This window comes from Nicotiana attenuata, unplaced genomic scaffold, assembly GCF_001879085.1.
Source record: "Nicotiana attenuata strain UT unplaced genomic scaffold, NIATTr2, whole genome shotgun sequence".
NCBI classification, from domain to species: Eukaryota; Viridiplantae; Streptophyta; class Magnoliopsida; order Solanales; family Solanaceae; genus Nicotiana; species Nicotiana attenuata.
Window position 1 is genome coordinate 89,519 of NW_017673964.1, and position 19,122 is coordinate 108,640.

The 19,122-nt window shown below is 38.3% G+C and overlaps 1 long non-coding RNA gene across 2 annotated transcripts; it reads right to left on the reverse strand.

The window, feature by feature from the left end:
- Positions 1-2,303: 2,303 nt before the first annotated feature.
- LOC109217720 lies at positions 2,304-7,012 on the reverse strand. 2 transcript variants are annotated; one of them, XR_002066680.1, is made up of 4 exons: positions 6,508-7,012; positions 4,917-5,069; positions 4,721-4,797; positions 2,304-2,532 (listed from the first exon to the last, which is right to left on the reverse strand). It is a non-coding gene; the product is annotated as an uncharacterized LOC109217720 (long non-coding RNA). The 2 variants fall into 2 exon arrangements; XR_002066679.1 differs by lacking the exon at positions 2,304-2,532 and having other exon boundaries at positions 4,319-4,797.
- Positions 7,013-19,122: the final 12,110 nt, after the last annotated feature.

Below are 19,122 nucleotides of genomic sequence, written 5' to 3' on the forward strand. Positions count from 1 at the left end.
TCATACGAACTTGCTCGTGCGATCAAATCGCGAAAATAACACCTAGAATTACGAATTTAGCACCAAATCACATGAAATTCTTAAGAACACTTTGAAATTCCTCTTTTCTCAACCGGACGCCCGAATCACGTCAAATCAACTCCGATTTCCACCAAATTTCACAGACATGGTTTAAATATTATATTAAACCTGTACCGGGCTCCGGAACCAAAATACGGGCCCGATACCAACGAGATCAAACATTAATCAAATTTTTTAAACCTTTAGATTTTCAAACTTACAATTTTTAACAAAAATTCATTTCTCGGGCTAGGGACCTCAGAATTCGATTACGGGAATACGCCCAGGTCCCATATTTTGATACGGAGTCACCGGGACTGTCATAACATGTGTCCGGGTCCGTTTGCTCAAAATATTGATCGAAGTCAACTAAATTAACTTTTTAAAGGTAAAAATTATTATTTTCTCAACTTTCCACATAAAAGCATTCCGGAAATACGCCCGAACCGCGCACGCAAATCGAGGAAGAATAAAATGAGGTTTTGAAGGCTTCGAAACACGGAATCGAGTTCTAAAACATAAGATGACCTTTTGGATCATCACACCTACGATCTCCATTATATGGTTGATATCGATCTCTATTCGACCTTGGTTCTCGGTGAATATCCCTCTTGATTCTATCGACGAGTCTGATAGGATAAACGAACCCAGAAGAAGCCCCAAGTTGATTGTCCTCGACCCTGATCTTAGATTGATACCGATTGTGCACATCGGCCCAAGTGACAACTAGGTATTCTATCAAATTCTGCTTTAACTACTGTGAAGCCACTGAACGTCGAACGTTGAGACCTTGAGTGAAGGCTTGAACAACCCAATAGTCGGCAACCGGTGGCAAGTCCATCCATTCCATTTGGAATCGAGATACGAATTCTCCGAGCAACTCGTTGTCCTTCTGCCCTACCTTGAAAAGGTCCGACTTCCTGGTTTTGACCTTGATGGCCCCACCTGTGTGCCTTTACGAAATAATCTGCAAGCATAGCAAACGAGTCAACAAAATTAGGCGGTAAATTATGGTACCATATCATAGCACCCTTCGACAAGGTCTCTCTGAATTTATTTAGCAGGATAGTTTCAATCTCATCATCCTCTAGGTCATTCCCTTTGATAGCACACGTGTAAGAGGTGACGTGCTCGTTCGGATCGGTTGTCCAATTATATTTAGGAATCTTGGGCATGCAGAACTTCTTGGGGATTAGCTTTAGAGCCACACTCGGGGGGAAAGATTTTTCTACGAACTTTTTGGAATCCAGTCCCTACAATATTGGCGGTGCCCCTGAGATCTAATCGACCCTGGAAATATAAGTTTCCACCTTCTTGTCATTTTTCACTATTCTTCTTTTCCCCTGACACGATTCACTTTGTTAGTTCTTCGAGCATCTTCATGATAGCAGGATTGGTCTTCGATTCTTTCTCGCTCGATTTCCTTGAAACCGATTCGACCCAGTGTATAATTTCCTGGGATGGCTCGAGTTCGACCCTGCTTGGTGTGTGATTCTGGCTTTGGAGCCGGGCTATTGCTGTCTGCTGAATCTGCAACATTTCGAAGATCACCCGCAGGCTGATCCCGCCATCTTCACCGCCACGTGCACTCTAAGCGGCTGATCGAGCATCCCTGCGGACTCTGCCTTAGGGATCGATGGCCAAATTTCCGTTGATGGCTATATGTAACGTCGATTGGATCTACAGCTGGACTCCACCGAGGCCAACCAGGGGTACATTGTTCTCTGGTGCTATGTTATCATTTTTACCGTGATGGCCAAAATCATTGTCATTGTGTAGGGGTACTGACTGAGAGTTCGACATTTTTTAGTCATGTAATCAAAGACACTTAAAAGAACAAGTGTAAAATAGTGTGTGTCACGAAAGTTTGTACCAGGTAATACTATTATCCTTAGACCCACGGTGGGCGCCAAACTGTTTACCCTAAAATCGGATAACAATTGAATTTATACGCGGTTTTAAGGATACGTGTTCTAACTTGGTACAAATTAAGGAGAATAAATTAATATTGAAATTGACGATAAAAGAGTAAATGCAAACCACACAAATTGAATAGCCTTGACCCTCGAGTTCAGTCACCTATGAACTAAAAGATGTTTCAACTAGCTTATGAACATAATAACAAGATAATGAAAGTTAGAATATGACAGTATATTGCTTTGTATTGCGTGGATATGATGTCTTTTACAAATGATCGGACCCCCTATATATAGTAAGGGAGTCCTACTATTGGTACAATTCTCTATGAGGCCTCTTCTTGATACGTGCCAGGATTTCCACCGTGATCCTCACCCGATTGCAGATATTTTGGCTCTCCGTTATTTGGCTCGGTAAGCTTCCCTCAATCTTGCTCGATCTCTATCTTGCTCGATTTCGATCTTGGTCGATCTCGACTTGATCGGTCTCTGGGTCACGAGCTCGGCAATGTAACTTTGCATCATGGTTCGATATAGCACGAGGCTGAACCTTGGCCTAGCATGTCCTGGTCTCGATTAGTCATACAAAAGGGATAACTCGATTTTGACCGTATACAAACATAGACAACAAAAATTGAACATACCATTCTCTCCAGAAAGTTTGATCAAAATAATTGTCTTTAAATGAAAGAATCAAATAGTATGATTTTAAGTTAACAAAATGGCCACAATCTTGCAGTAAGATAAAATAGAAAATTATGTGCACGTAAATATAGTAACTTAGCCATAGCGTATTAGCTTAACTCGTCGTGCTAAGTGATATCCTTGGCCTATCTTGGTAAGGGCCCAAGTTCCATTGTTCCTAGCTTTAAGAGACGCGAAAGATCTTTACAAATGGCTTTTGTTGATTCAGATCCGAAATAATGATGAAGCGAAATAAAATTTTTGCTGGAAAACTGATATGATTAACTGCGTAGTCTGATTGGCCTCGAGAAATTTATAAATCTCAACCGAGGGACGCAAAGATGAAGGTCCGAAGTGAATATTAAAATGGAACTTTAGACATGGAAGAATTGGGTTTATAGAAGCAAAATAAAATCAAATTCTTCTTATGGTAATGTCTCCATAATAGGATACCTTGTATAAAATACCTAGCTAAGATTGGCTTAAACATCGATCCAAATTGCCCTATATGCAAATGTGAAGAAGAGGAATCTATAACTCTCATCTTCTTTAATTGCAAAGCCTCAAATTTTTTCTGGGACAGTCTTGGGTGACAGCATTACTATAAAACTCAAGATGAAAACGGGCTTATTCAACTAAAAGCTTTTGACTACCCAATAAAAAATAATTTTATAAATTGGGACTCTTTCTTTCCTTTTGCTATATGGTACATTTGGTTAAATAGGAATAATAACAATCAAAACAACACCGAAATTCCTATTAATGGTGATTATATTATTGAAAAGGCTACTGAATACAAACTCCTCACTGAAAAAAGTATATACACTCCTCAAAAAATTCCTATCAAAATTGGCTGGCACAAACCACCAACGATGGTTTAAACTAAATATTGATGCTAGTTTTAACAGTTGTACACAAAAATGTGGCCTGGGAGTTGTATTCAGGAATGCCAATGGACATTGGGTAGTGGGCTTTCATCACAAGAATGGGGAATGTTCCTCTTGAGATAGAGACAGATTCCGTGGAGGTAATTCAATCATTCCAATAGGGCAATAGATTATATGGTGAAATTGTTAATGAATGCAGGTTGTTAATGCACCAGTAGAAGGAGATAACCTTCCAGCACGCATTCAGGCAAGGGAATAGTATAGCTCATCAAATGGCTAAGAAGGCTGCTGATCAAACGGAAGGCAAAATTTTTTTGTTGAACCTCCATCTTATGTAAAATGTATTGTGGAGAGGGAACTACTAGAACACTATGTTTTTGTGAAATTTCTATCTTATGAAGCTTGCAATACTCTAGCAAGCGTAGGAAATCAAAGTGTCCTTAGTGACACCAAGTATGCAAGTCATGTACTAAATGCTACTTAATTATTAACATATAACTTTTGACTTTAAGGGCTCCCATTTTTATAATAACTAGTTTCTCGGCACGTGCACTGCACGTGTATACAGAGTTATGGAGTACACATTTTATATAATAATATCAGTATTATTAAAACAAATATCTGAGTAAATAATAATACACGAAAGAATAAAGTACAAGAAATTCAACTAAAGACCATTCTTTCAAGAAATTCAATGCTCACTTGGCAAGAAATACACACAAGAATTTAAAAAAATTAAGAAACCAATAGGTTTGAGGAGTAAAACCCGTATGTCCATATTGATGTTATCAACAAAGTATTCCAATTCACCTTGCAAATTAAGAATCAATGTTCTGTGTGGTAAAGGAAATACAGAAGGTTGACCAAGCATTCATTTAGCCCAAGTATCTCTACAATATACATCAAGTTGAACACTCTTATAATAGAGCCGAGCATATCCAAAATCACAAAGGTCATCTCTTTAAATGAAGTACAACTGTTTAGCTCAAAAGAAGACCATCATCATATGTTGAATAAGAGAAACTAATAGATCTAAAGATTAACGGCTTACTAATTAAGTTTTTCTTCCATTCAACCCTTTTGAATTGCATAGGCACTTCACTTGGAAATCAATTACACAAGAGTACTTTCAAGAAGTTAAAATTATTAGAATAGCAAGTATCTTCCACTTACCAAGTGAGGTTCTATCTCAGTAAATGCGTCTACAATATGTTTCAGGAGCTATATGGTCCACCATATAGCTTTAAATTCTGCAAGCAACAAGCTGATTATCAGAAATATTTACCAAGCCATGACACTATATGTTAGGGTGTAAAATAAATTACTCTATTAATAAGCACTATTTGTGAGCATAAAGTATGGGCGGTACCTGTATCGGCCAGCATCATTGCCTCGAAACATGTCATAGTTCATATAGAATCTTCAACAGTGGGCATCGCATAAGATTCAGTCACTTTCATGCCCTCCTCCACCTGCATATTGTTCTCATTGCCATCATCAATCCATTCATTTGACCCTCTTCCTTCACCCACAAAAGAAATTCAAGTGAAATTTTGATAAGTAGTCTGTAGTACCATTCTTAATTAAAGCTATACAATTCTGCATACAGTTGAAGATTAATTATTTTATTGTGTCTTGGTACTTTATTTTATTTCCCAAGCGCATTCATTCTGAACATTTCAGTAAATCTGCACTCTTTTGTTACTATTAAATCTATGAACAAGAAAATGTAGTGGGTGGTAAGAGAATGATATTAATTTTCAGATTTCGGATGCGAAAAGAATGACCCAAAAAATATCAGAGGAACATTCCACAGAAGTGTAGTGTATGTTCTACCAAGACTGACTGCTATTTTTAATAGACACTAATGCGAATAACCCTTACCTGAATTGATTAGTGGAACACAATCGTAAAATAGCCTAGAGTAACGATCAAGTACACAGTTGTGAATGTAATGGTTGTGACTGTTTATTAATATTTCAAATTAAAAACACAAACAACTATGTATATGCTTTAATAAGCTAAACGCATAAACTTTTAAGATTTAATAGTTGATGAATCAAACACATAGTCCGGAGATAATGCATATAGTATGGTAACGTCATATTTGACACAAAAGCATTGTAATTCAGAACTTACCGTGCAATATGGAAAACCTATTTTTTTTTTTTTTTTGCAGAAAAAGACAGACTTTCAATTTTTTCCTCATTTTGTAAGATAAGTAAAGATAAAGACAAAAACTTTCAGTACAATATGTGATGAATTGAATACAAAGACTACAAAACACCATAGCCCTTTTATGGGAAAAATAAGGTTGCCCAGGATGTAAACAAAAATGAAGAAAGAACAGTGTAGTAACATAATTTAATACAGCTAAAACATTATTGAATAACAAAGGACAAAGGTAGACCTATACCCAAAGATAAGGGACAATTTTAGCTAAAAACTCAGAAAAACGTAATGAAAATTGTATAAAACATGACGTGCTTGAAGATAAAGACGCAAATCGCCTAATATAATTCAGACTCTAGGCTTATTGCTAGAATGTGAAGGTCTCTGTGCCTCCTTAAGAATCTATAGTTATTTAGTGAAAAGTTCAACATTGTTTTGACGGAAAATAAGAAGATTTTATTAATTATTATGGCATGAATGCTCCAGCACTGTGCTTTGTCATAAACAATTCACAACACGTTAATGCATGAAGGCTAAAGATTCACTAATCGACAACAAAACGAAAACCAAACAATGAAATTAACAATCTAATAATCAACAAAAGTCTAAGTAGTAATCACAGACCATAACGATTTGTAGACTAATTAGAGAGAATTATCCTAATTGAAATTAGAAACAAGTTTAGAAAGGCCGACCAAAATCGATTTGAAATATTGCTTTCGGTTTGTCAGATTACCTTCACATAGAGTAAAGAAACATATACATTGGTAGAATTAGCATATGTGTACCTGTATGATTATGGTGGTGTGACGTTGTTCTTGCCTTTATTTGGTGGTCTACGGAAGAGTCATTTGATTTTGTTTTCGTGCTTCCTTTGGTCTCAAAATTTAGAATATGTGAAGGGTTACATCCCTTCAAGTAAGCGTATAGTTTTGATTTAAATTTTCTGTGCAGCGTTTGTTTTCTTTTTTGCTTCTTTTCTTTTTCTATTTTGCTGTTGGTTTAAGTGAAGAGTGAAAGAAAATTGCCATGGGGGTTCTAATTTCTGAAGAGAAGAAAGTTAAAATTGCCATGGTGTGCAACTCTTTAGGAAGCTGGTGTGCAACTCTTCGAACATGCGCTTCTCTGTGAAAAATGATTGACACAAAAATCATTAGGAAAACAAAACCATGATACTTACAAATTGTTTTTGCGAGAGATAAATATCGGTTGGATGAAATAGTATTGGTGCCAGAGATCTGATAAGCAAGGAGCATGTGAAAAACTATGAGTAGAAAAAGACTAATTGAAATAGATAAGAATTTGGTGAAGGAGAGTTCAGATTCCATATCTGTTGCTTTAGTAGAGAAAAGAAAAGATTGAGAGAAAATTGCCATCGAGTTTGGATTTTAAAGAGTACAAAGTCAATAGGTGCAACTGTTGGGGGAAGTTGATCGTTCTTTGAGAGAGAAGGCGCCTATCGCCGAGGTTGTGTCTGTTCAGTCGGGAGTTAATCTGAGGGTCTTCTTAAAAAAAGGGATTTTTGAACAAAAGGGTAATTTCGTATATTAAGATAAGGGTAAAATAATAATCTGACTTTTAATTAAAGAGGTTCATGCTTTTAATATATTGTTGATTGTTGATAGATATAGATAGATAGATAATAATGACAAAAATAGACACGACCCATGAACTACTATCATAGACAAAAATAAAATTAGAAACTTATAAATAGAAATGTAAAAGAAAAATCAACTAATAAGTTCCATTACCATCTAATTTAAGAATACAGTATAAATTCGTAGCAAGATTTGCATAGAATCGGAAAATACGTACACCAATTACTAAAGGAGTAAGGTTTTAACTTGGTTATGGTTTTTGAATCACTTGAATACTTGATAAGCAGCACTTCTCAAGTAACTTTCACATATTAATTTGTCTCATTTTGCCTCTTAAGAAAAAATGAATTATGTAAATAAATAACTATTGCAACGAAAAAAAAAGTTAAATACAAAATTCAAAATTAAAATTTAGAAATTATAATCTTCACGCGCATGATGGTAATTAGATAAAAAATTTTAATAGTAAATCTATGAGAGTAACTTTAATCATTGTCATTGCCATAAATGAATCGCAATATGATTTTTTGAAATTGAGTTGAAAAGACAGCTTATGTGTAACGATCCAACCGGTCCTTTTGAGCTCTAGCGCGTCGTTCAGCGGTTTGAGGCCTTGAGTAGCTTCACTTCAGGTATTATGACTTGTACGCATGATCGGAATTGAATTCCGGGAAGTTTGGAGTTGATTTGGAGAGAGAATTCTCATTTCGGAAGCTTTAAGTTGAAAGAATTGACTAAGATTGGATTTTTGAGTAAACGACCTGCAATCGGGATTCGAAGGTTCCAGCAGGTTTGTATGATGATTTCAGACTTGGACGTATGTCCGTATCGGGTTTTGGAAGACCCGAAAACGTTTCGGCACCTACTATGGAAGTTAGAATTTTTTTGGAGGAATTTCATAAGTTTGGGTTGAAGTGCATTTCAGTGTTATCGATGTCCGTTTGGGATTCCGACTCGGGAAATAGCTCCGTATGGTGATTCTGGTGTTGGGAGCGCGATCGGAAGTGAATTCAGAGGTCCGTGGGTCATTTTGGAGTCATTTGGCTAAAGTTGGAAATTTGAAGGTTTTTGAGAAGTTTGACCGGAAGTGGACTTTCTGATATCGGGGTCGGATTCCGATTCCGGAAGTTGGAGTAGGTCCGTAATGTCAAATATGACTCGTATGCAAAATTTGAGGTCAAACGGACGTGATTTGATAGATTTAAACATCGAAAGTAGAAGTTTGAAATTTTAAAGTTCATTGAGCTTGAATTGGAGTGCGATACATGGTTTTAGCGTTGTTTGACGTGATTTGAGGCTTCGAGCAGGTCCGTGTTATGTTATGGAACAAAGTTGTGTGATTGGACGGGGTCCCGGGGGCCTTGGGTGTGCTTCGGGTTGTATTGCGCTCTTATTTGATGTTTCAACGTCGTTTCTTTGGAAATAAAGGGTATCACATTAAGCGAATGAGCTCCAAATTTAGTTTTTATTGAATCATTAGATCCGTATCGTAATTACGCAGCCATAACAAAAAGAATCATCGAATTTGGACATCGTATGAGGAAGTTATGCTCATTTTTGTGTCGGGAAAAAATGGCTGGTTCTGGTGTGGTCGCAATTGCGAACATTTTCATCGCAATTGCGATGCCCAGTTCGCAATTGCGAACTTTTTGTCGCAAATGCGACCTTTCCAGCCCTTTCTTGTTCGTATTTGCGAAGGCTTTCTTCGCTTTTGCGAACCAGCTTGTTTTCAGCTGTGTAACTCAGGTTTTTGCTTTATTTTATCATATTTTGAACCCTAGGTCCGAGAATGGACAATTTTGAGAGTGGATTTTCGTATCAAATCAATGGGTAAGTGCCTCTAACCAATTTTCAATTATATTTTGTGATTATACCTTAGATTTAACATCAAAATTCATGAGAATCTAAAGGAAAATTTGGGGTTTTAAAGAAAAACCTAGAAATTGAGATTTTTTGATTTTGACCACGATTTTGGGCAGGAATTGAGAATAAATTATATATTTGAGTTTGTGAGGTCATGGGTAAGCTTTATTTTCGAAAAATTTCAGAATTCGGGCACGTGGGCCCGAGGGCAATTTTGTCAACTTTTCGATTAGGGTTAGGAATTGTTATAAATTGGACTATAATGAGTAATTGAACATAAATTAATGGGTTTACATAATTATTGGCTAGTTTTGGAGTATTTTTCATCAATTTGAGTCTTCGGAAGGGCGTGGAATGCCGGTTATGGAACTTCGAAGCGAGGTGAGTCTCCTTTCTAACCTTGTAAGAGGGAATTGTCCCCACAGGTGATTTAATTGGATATGTGCTCCAATTTGTGGGGGCTACGTACGCACGAGGTCACGAGAGTCCGTGCGTAGCTACTATTATGATTAAGTCCGGGTAGTCTAGGGCCCAAATTCATGCTTTACTTGATTTGCAACCTTATTGTCAATTTAAAAATGCTTAAAACATATTTAATGTATATATAAATTTCTAAAAGGCTAGACATCAATTCTTGACTTTTAAAAGAGAAGCTTGCCTTTTCTTGAATAATTGTTCCTTGATGAATTCTTGATTTGACTGTTTGAATGTGTTTATCTATTGTGGAACGGGCCGAACGCCTCGGTAGATTAAATAGATGCATCTATGGTTCTCTCCATTTGACCCTCTGGCAGTGCGTAGTTTAAATGTTTGTTGGATCGGGTCGTACAACCTCGGCATGATTTTCGCATGCTTGTATTGCTTGCCTTGAAATTCATTGATGTTGATATTTGTTTCTCCGTGGCCTGAGATAAATGTATAAATGATAAAAATAAATTTGGGAATTTTCTATAAAAGAAAAAGTTGTTTACTTGCCTCATGCTATTGAGTTACAACCCTTTTTATGAAAATCCTCGATTTACTATATTATTGGTATATTGTTATTGGATTAGTAGTAAGTGTCGATGCCGACCTCTCATCTCTACTTCTTCGAGATTAGACGGGATACTTACTGAGTACACGTTGTTTTTGTACTCATGCTACACTTGCCGTGCATTTTTGTTGCACATGCACATATACCTCTAGCGGCCTAATGGGCATAGCAGCATGGATGATACGGAGACTTAGGTGAGCTGCATCTCTCGAGGCGACCCGCAGCCGGCATAGTCTCTTTCAGTGTATAGTATTTACCTTCTGTCCAATTTGTATCCCGGACAGCTATTGTACTTCATTTGATTTTCCTAAAAATAGCTCATGCACTTGTGAAACCGGGTTCTGGGATGATTATGGGATTATTAAATATTAAGTTTGTTAAAAACATCATCTTATTTCAATGAATTTCGTTATTTATTGTGTAATGTATCAAAGGGACGATTTCAATAAATACTAAAATGGGAATTTAATTAACTTCTTAGTGTTGGCTTGCCTGACAGTGGTGTCCGGCGCCATCACGACCCTTAGTGGATTTTGGGTCGTGACAACATGGTATCAGAGCACTAGGTTCCCTTAGGTATCACGAGTCATGAGCAAGTCTAGTAGAGTCTCGCGGATCGGTACAGAGACGTCTATACTTATCTTCGAGAGGCTACAGGGCTGTTAGGAGCACTTCCCTTCTTGATTTCCTCATCGTACGATTTGATTCCCTTTGAGGCTTATGCTTTCATTTCCTTTCCATTCAATCTTATGCGACGTGAAGCGTTGGTCATGAATCGGCGGGTGAGTAATTGTAATGGTACTACGATTGTGGTGTGGGATGTTTCTCCCTGCGTGGTTGTTTGAGCTATTGTCGTCGCCTTGTGGAATGATATTATGTCGTTTCAACTCAGTAACTGTACTTCTGAGAGCTCTGAGGCTAGGCACAAGTTGCCATGATGCTTATGAACGGTTGTCGCGCAGTATTGATATTATGGTAGGATGCTTGCCTACGTGTCGGGAAGTGAATGACTTGAAGGGAGATTTACTCAGTGCATGATTCAGAGATTTGGTATTTTATTTTCGGCGGAGGAAAGGCAATCGGACTAAGAATGATCAGGTTTGGGTTGATAGAATAGCGAGCCTTGGAGTTTTCAAATGCGGTGGAATTTTCATCTGCAACGCGGTGTCGTCGTCCTCAATTGAATGTGTTAACTTTGCTGGTGTTATCTTCTTCAATTCACCTTTAGGCAAGGTATTGTGAAATGGTATCAAGGAACGATTGTCATAGATCGCGGTGTGCGGAGGTTCAGGATCGAATCGGTATTTCTAATGTTGACGGCTCGAGAAAGATGATCTTCGGAAAGGTTTAGAGTAGTAGCGATCTGTTGGTGCAAGTGCTACCAGGATAGATGTTAATTTAAGGCAACAACTGGGCGGCAGAGGACGAGGAAGGACATGTTGGAAGTGTCTTGTGGTGATTAAACTTTTAGAAAGCCTAGTGTGGAAGACATGAGCCGAGCAGTTGCTCAGAGGAGTGAGTTTGACCAAAGTGGGAGAGTGGCAGAGTAGCATATGGGATTCGTGGCAGGATAACCACACACGGAGAAAAAGTCTGGAGGGAATTGGGATCGAGGGTGGACAGTGACTGGGTTTTCGGACTTGACTTGAAATATCGGCCATTATAGGGCGGGAGATTTGATACAACGAAAAGGAGTTGCTTGATGTGAAGAAGGATACAACATGACTTTGAATTGGGAGATATTGTCATGTACTTAGTGGATGTCCATAGGAAGGGAACGGACTAGTGCAGTCGGCGAATGAGCACGACATCAAGATGGGTTGCAGATGTCATAGCGATTGTACCCCGTGCAACGTCGTTGGGAGATGTCGGCATGTAATTTCCACAGGTGGGTTATCTCCTGTGAGCAGATCAACGGCCGCATGGTTGGAGAAGTTTCTGCGAAGAATTCTATTGGTTATACGGCAAAGAGATCAGTCATGTGAATGTGGTTGATGATTCAGAGTATTCATAAAAGGGTTTTACAGAAAGATTTTGAGGAATTTGGCGGGTTGGTTGTGCTAGATCATGTCAATAATGAAGAAAGAATCTTTTGGGTTCTAGAGTTGTGTAATGATGGCTTCAAGCTAAGTGGGAGAGTCCCACCGCCTATGATTGGGTTACATAGTTATTTACTTATGAGGTTTCGGGTTATCGGTGTAATGGTGAGTTAATACAGCTAGGGGAAAAGAACATAGGTGGTAAGTTGGCAAGGGAATTGATAAAGGTGTGCTGTAGTTGGCCTTATGGACTCATGTTTGGGCTTTGGGAAGATTCAGGATTTATGCTCCGTACAGAGGTGATTTACAAGGGAAGCAATTCACTCGAGTGTTTCATTGAGATGGGTGTTCATATGCCAGCGGAGCCTTGGAATTGATTATATTCGAGACCAAGCCAGAGTAGGTGACTCTCGACAACGGTCCTAGCAAATTCAAAGGTTAAAGATGTGGTGCCTAAGGATTTCGAGTCCACTGTATGGTTATAGATCGAGCTTTTGTAGCGGGTTATGATAAGAGGCACGGAATATTCTATGATACTTTTGACTTGAAGTGTAGCATTTGGTGGAAAGAGAGAAAATGACTTCGGATTTTTAGGGAATTCTCGGAATGGGTGTATCAGTTGAGGATGCGAATATGCGTACAAGGAAGGTATGAGATGGTTCTTGGGATTTGAGAAAGCATGGTCCCGTGATACAAGGCCACTCGGGATGAGTGCGGACTGAGTGCGTTATGTGTTGAATGGAGTTGTTATTATTTCTAAGGCAATCAAGGATAAATTGGAAGAAGTTAGATTGGTTAGCCATGGTTGAATTGGCATAGTTGTGGTAGCGATCAGTTCCTTCACCGTGATTAAATTATGCATGTGATTCGTGACGGTATGTGTGAGGCTTGACGGCCTCCGCAATTGATTTTATTTGGAAGTATTGAAGTATTATGGCCTGTTATGTGTAGGCGGATCTCGGAAGGGTTATGGTGGTTCAGACCACTACTTGAGGATTTACATATTCTGCGGTTATGAGAATTCACTCGTGTATTGCTATGGTTCTCTTGAAATGAGTTAAGTAAAAGGTTTCTATATGATTAAGTGTATACCGTATTAGTGGTTTAGGAGTTATCATGAATTTCTTATACTGTCGCATATTGGCAAGTTAGGTGCAGTGAGCGGTATGAAAATTGAAAGTGAGGAACTGAGATTGCGGTTGGTGTTGGAAAGGATGTCACGAGCTCGGATGAGCAGGAAAAAGGGACTTGAATGCTTAGAGTAAGCCGGTATGATCCTCGACATCACTTGAGATTGGTGTTTTGTGAAAGAGGCTTTGCAATCTGGTTATGGATTCTTGATTTGCTTTACAACGTTAGTGCGACCAGTGGTATTGATGTGCAGACTCGTTAGCTGGTGTGGAAGGTCGTGGGAGTGTGTCTCATGAGAAGATTGTATAAGTGTGACATGTAGTCACCTACTTGACTGAAGATTTAAACCAAGTGTGAAGATTGTGGTAATGGTGCTAATTTGAGAATTTATGCCTGGACGGCGCATGGTTCATTTGGTTGTGGACTGTGGGAGTTTGTTCTGTTTGTGATGGTTTTTCTTGTGTGTTATGGGAAAAAGGGGTTATAATGAACCCTTGAAAGGTTATTAGCCTAATATGGTGCGATTAGAATTGGCTTGAGGTCGGTGGATGGATTTAAATATGAATATGGGTTCTACATCAGGTCAGATGTGTTCATTTCAGCATAGCACTCCTTATGAAGGAGTATTCGGATATTGGATGCTACTTCGTCGTCGGCCATCTCATGTAATGCTACATTGTGCCGTGTGAGTTGTGAAACGGCTTGATAATTTTCTTTTGTGTTGAGGTTCCGTATAGCAATGTTGTTATGTGAGTAGGATGGCTCTTGAGTTTCAGATCATATATCGCACCTCCGTTGTGCTCGAGTTTTGTAGCTTATGGTGTTATATGTCTCCCCAAGGATGGTATTATGCACTTAGCGTGCTTGTGACCGGTATTCGGTATTTTGTAGTAACGAGCAATTTAGCTCGGTGTGTATCTCCTTGTGTAAGTTGTATGTTGTTTGGATCGGGTTGCACGCCGCAACAATGTGATGTTGAGTACAGTTGCTTATATCTGTTTTGTGTGTTTGTTTTCCCATTTTTTGAGGAAAGTTCATATTAGCTGCGTGAGTTGAGTAGTCCCTTCCTGAGTTCGTTTTCCTTATGTATCACGTTCGAGCTTGCATCCTATTGTCACGTTGTGGCATCATATGGGACTTTGATCGAGACTGGGGGTGGCTTATTGCCTGAGCAGTTCGTACTAGGTGAGATGAGATTATGGATCTAGGGCCGATGCAGTGGGATTATATGAAATATAATAAAGAGCAAAGATCATTATTTGGCCAGAATGAGGTAATGGTTCTTGTCAGAGGTGTAGACTCAATGATTTGTTGACTCAGCAGTTGGTTATGAGTTTCCACGCATCTCATTCGTCGTGGCGGCATTGCAAAAGTTCGGACAATACTTAAATATATCATAAGGTGCATTGTGAGCATCAGATTCGGGGAATGTCGGCTATTATGATCAGAGAATGTTATTATGGTCCTATGAATGACGTGGTGTAGAGTGTGAATTCAGCAAAGGTATGCAATCTTGTATCGGTGCATCGTGTGGTTATTTATACGATGTTCATATGTTGAAAGCAGGCTTGGCAGAGAATTTCGGATGTTGAAACTGGGCTCTAAGGCTTATTTGCCTAAATGAAAGAGGTTATCTTTAGATTTGATCGAGCTAGTATGCCCAACTGAGTTGTGGTAGCACGGGTAGGTGCACGAGGTGTTAAGCAGTGATTTTAGACTACTTCAGTGCAATTCTCAACACGTTCGAGGACGAACGTATGTTTATGTGGGAGAGAATGTAACGACCCGACCGGTCGTTTTGAGCTCTAGCGCGTCGTTCAGCGGTTTAAGGCCCTGAGTAGCTTCACTTCAGGTATTATGACTTGTACGCATGGTCGGAATTGAATTCCGGGAAGTTCGGAGTTTATTTGGATAGAGAATTCTCATTTCGGAAGCTTTAAGTTGAAAGAATTGACTAAGATTGGTTTTTTGAGTAAACGACCTCGGAATCGGGATTCGAAGGTTCCAGCAGGTTCGTATGATGATTTCGGACTTGGGCGTATGTCCGGATCGGGTTGTGGAAGACCCATGAATGTTTCGGCACCTATTGTGGAAGTTAGCATTTTTGGAAGAATTTCATAAGTTTGGGTTGAAGTGCATTTCAATGTTATCGATGTCCGTTTGGGATTCCGAGTCTGGGAATAGCTCTGTATAGTGATTCTGGTGTTGGGAGCGCGATCGGAAGTGAATTCAGAGGTCCGTGGGTCATTTTGGAATCATTTGGCTAAAGTTGGAAATTTGAAGGTTTTTGAGAAGTTTGACCGGAAGTGGACTTTTTGATATTGGGGGCGGGTTCCGATTCCGGAAGTTGGAGTAGGTCCGTAATGTCGAATATGACTTGTGTGCAAAATTTGAGGTCAATCGGATGTGATTTGATAGGTTTAAACATCGAAAGTAGAAGTTTGAAATTTTAAAGTTCATTAAGCTTGAATTGGAGTGCGATTCATGGTTTTAGTGTTATTTGACGTGATTCGAGGCTTCGAGCAGGTCCGTGTTATGTTATGGGACTGAGTTGTGTGATTGGATGGAGTCCCGGGGGCCTCAGGTGTGTTTTGGGTTGTATTGTGCTCTTATTTGATGTTTCAACGTCGTTTCTTTGGGAATAAAGGGTACCACATTAAGCGAATGAGCTCCAAATTTGGTTTTTATTGAATCATTAGATCCGTATCGTAATTACAAAGCCATAGAGAAAAGAATCATCGAATTTGGACATCGTATGAGAAAGTTATGCTCATTTTTATGTCGGAAAAAAACTGCTGGTTCTGGTGTGGTTGCAATTGCGAACATTTTCATCGCAATTGTGATGCCCAGTTCGCAATTGCGAACTTTTTGTCGCAAATGTGACCTTTTCCAGCCCTTCCTTGTTCGCAATTGCGAAGGCTTTCTTCGCTTTTGCGAGGTGGATCGCAAATGCGACATCTGCAGCTTGTTTTCAGCTGTGTAACTCGAGTTTTTGCTTCATTTTATCATAATTTGAACCCTAGGTCCGAGAGTGGGCAATTTTTGAGAGTGGATTTTCGTATCAAATCATTGGGTAAGTGCCTCTAACCAATTTTCAATTATATTTTGTGATTATACCTTAGATTTAACATCAAAATTCATGAGAATCTAAAGGAAAATTTCGGGTTTTAAAGAAAAACCTAGAAATTGAGATTTTTGGATTTTGACCACGATTTTGGGCATGGAATTGAGAATAAATTAGATATTTGAGTTCGTGAGGTCATGGGTAAACTTTATCTTCGAAAAATTTCGGAATCCCGGCACGTGGGCCCGAGGGCAATTTTGTCAACTTTTCGATCGGGGTTAGGAATTGTTATAAATTGGACTATAATGAGTAATTGAACATAAATTAATGGGTTTACATAATTATTGACTAGTTTTGGAGCATTTTGCATCTATTTGAGTCTTCGGAAGGGTGTGGAATGCCGGTTATGGAACTTCGGAGCGAGGTGAGTCTCCTTTCTAACCTTGTAAGAGGGAATTGTCCCCATAGGTGAATTAATTGGATATGTGCTCCTATTTGTGTGGGCTACGTACGCACGAGGTGACGAGAGTCCGTGCGTAGCTACTATTATGCTTAAGTCCGGGTAGTCTAAGGCCCAAAAACATGCTTTACTTGTAATATTTGCAACCTTGTTGTCAACTTAAAAATGCTTAAAACATATCGAACATATAAATAAATTTCTAAAAGGCTAGACATCATTTCTTGACTTTTAAAAGAGAAGATTGCCTTTCCTGAATAATTGCTCCTTGATGAATTCTTGATTTGACTATTTGAATGTGTTTATCTATTGTGGAACGGGCCAAACGCCTCGGTAGATTAAATAAATGCATCTATGGTTCGCGCCATTCGACCCTCTGGCAGTGCACAGTTTAAATGTTTGTTGGATCAGGCCGTACGACCTCGGCATGATTTGCGCATGCTTGTATTGCTTGCCTTGAAATTCATTGATGTTGATATTTGTTTCTCCGTGGCCTGAGATAAATGTATAACTGATAAAAATAAATTTGGGAATTTTCTATAAAAGAAAAAGTTGTTTACTTGCCTCATGCTATTGAGTTACAGCCCTTTTTATGAAAATTCTCGATTTACTATATTATTGGTATATTGTTATTGGATTACTAGTAAGTGTCGATGTCGACCTCTCGTCTCTACTTTTTCGAGATTAGACGGGATTCTTACTGAGTACACGTTGTTTTTGTACTGATGCTACACTTGCTGTGCATTTTTGTTGCACATGCACATGTACCTCTAGAGGCCTAATGGGCGTAGCAGCATGGATGATATATAGACTTAGTTGAGCTGCATCTCTCGAGGCGACCCGCAGCCGGCATAGTCTCTTTCAGTGTATAGTAGTTACCTTCTGTCCAATTTGTATCCCGGACAGTTATTGTACTTCATTTGATTTTCCTAGAAATAGCTCATGCACTTGTGACACCGGGTTCTGGGATGATTATGGGATTATTAAATATTAAGTTTGTTAAAAACATCATCTTATTTCAATGAATTTCATTATTTGTTGTTTAATTTTTCAAAGGGACGATTTCAATTAATATTAAAATAAGAATTTAATTAACTTCTTGGTGTTGGCTTGCCTGACAGTGGTGTTCGGCGCCATCACGACCCTTAGTGGATTTTGGGTCGTGACATTATGTGTGAAAATTCTTGTGGCAATATCTTTTCCATATTGATTTATCCCTAACTCTTGGGTATTCACATACCAATTTAAGTCAATATGCTAACTAATATTACGAAATTTAATTTCTTCGAATTTGTATTCTGCCAACAGTACTATTTGCTTTTCCATGAAGATGCTTTTACAAAGCACAACACCATGAAATCGATCCACCAACATCAGTCAAATAGAAGACGGTCAAAGTTTATTTATAGTCTCATTTCACGTATTATTGTAGACTAATATTATTGCTCTTGCCCCTTTCAATCTTTTTGTTTTTTAATCTAGAACGTCCGATTTGTTTCATTGTAGATTTTAACCTATTATGATTTGTGTTATAAATATATTATATTATGGATGTTCATTTACTACTCCGTTGTAAATAAGCTTCTTGAAGAAGCTTATCCATATGGGACTCCGCCGTAAATATGTTTATCTATTTAGTATTCTATTGGAAATAAGCCTCCTTAAGAAGCTTATCACTTCGGTAACCGGTTATGGATAAATATTGTTGATACCCAATTTTTCCCTATATTTTTTATATATGCATAAGTACCTTCAAAATAGCATATATATGCATATATAAGCATGCACAAGGTTTTTATAATTTTTTCCATAATTTTTAAGGATTTAAATATATTTATCTCCTTCCCTTTTATTATCCCTCAAATTATTGTTGCATTGATTTAGTCATTTAATTTCTATATTTATGCCGAAATATGGTTAAAATATTTTTTGCGCATTTTTATAATTGCATTTTGTATTTTTTTAAAGCTAAATTGCATATAATTGCAATATTAGCCCCATTAATGTATAATTACATTTATATGCATGAAATCGGTCTCTGTCACGACCCGGATTTTCCACCCTCGGGAGTCGTGATGGCGCCTACTATTAAGAGCTAGGCAAGCCAATTATTTATTATCTCTTTTAGCAAACCTCGACATTAATAAAAACAAAGAAACATTTAAAAGAAAAACGGAAGTCTTAAATATAAATAAACTGAAAACAATGCGGAAGTTCA